This window comes from Echinops telfairi, unplaced genomic scaffold (genome assembly GCF_000313985.2).
Source record: "Echinops telfairi isolate 266 unplaced genomic scaffold, ASM31398v2 ScPeMD7_7416;HRSCAF=8454, whole genome shotgun sequence".
NCBI classification, from domain to species: domain Eukaryota; kingdom Metazoa; phylum Chordata; class Mammalia; order Afrosoricida; family Tenrecidae; genus Echinops; species Echinops telfairi.
In genome coordinates, this window is record NW_022111316.1 from 5,174,973 (window position 1) to 5,176,266 (window position 1,294).

Consider the following 1,294-nt stretch of genomic DNA (forward strand, 5'->3'; position numbering starts at 1 on the left):
TGCTACGAGTCAGCAGTGACTCAATGGCAGTGAGTGAGAGAGTGTGTCCAGGTCCCTGGGTGGTTTGCATTCCATTACTAACCTAAAGGTTGATGGTCTAAACCCAGCTAGTGGCCCCACGTAAGAAAGCCCTGGCCATCTGCTTCCAAAAACATTACAACTAAGACTATCTTATGGAGAAGTCTACTCTGTACCACACAGGGTCACCATGAGTCACAGTCAATTCCAGCAATGATGAGCTTTGGATTTAGGGCGTGTCACAAGAATCTTGTTTCCCAAAGAAGCTAGGTAAAGCTGGATACTGTGGGTCCATGGACTAGAGCAGTAAAGATTTAGGTCACCATACTCATCAATGGACTGTTGGCTCCGATGTAAAATGGAATGACAGCAATAAGTACTCCGTAGAATTGTTTTGAAGGTTAAAAGAAGTAAGCCTTGCAGGAATCCTGCACAGTTTCTGGTACATGTAAAATAACCAGTAGGCTTTGATTTTATTCTGTTTTCTCTTCCCACCTCTCCTTTTCCAGAACAATGATTTGATGAGCGCCTTTCCGCTTTTGAGTTCTTCAGAGGGTCATGGCCATGATAAAAAGAGATCGGGGAGGAAGGCGTGCTCAACTCAGGCAATGTGTTGGCTGGTAATTCTTCTTGCATTTAAAATCTTTTCATCTGGTGGGCAACAACAAAATCAATCCAGAAACATGTGACCAGAAGTTTGCATATAAAATTAATCTTGTCAGAGATTTGTTGGAAAGGCACGATAAACAATAATATATTCTGATTTCCTTTTCATTTAAAAGCCTTCATCTCAGTAGACTTTGAAGTCTGCGCAAATCTCATCCTCCCTGTCTAGGGGGTTAGAAAAGACAATCTTATATAATTCCACACCAGTCATTCAGAGGCATGCTCGCTGATCTCAATCAAGTGAGAGGACACAAGGGAGCCTTGACTTTAACAATTTTTAATCGCAAATACACATGTAACAAAACATTTGAGATTTCAACAACTTTCACATGTACAGTTCAGTGTCATTAATTATGTTCACCATGTTGTTCATTATCCTTATCTCTTCCCTAATTCTGCCATTCTTCCTAACAGGAACTCAGTGGTCCCTAAGCATTGAGTCCTCCTTTGTTTCTTCCTCTCACCAGTCCATGATCTGCCTTTGATGGAAAGAGTTAATTTGTTCTTTGCCAGTGGCTTGCTGTTGTTGCTGTTTTGTTGTACATTGTTGCTTGGTTTTGCTCTGTCCTGTTTTTGTGCATGTTGTTGTCTCCGCAGGTCTGTCTGGATA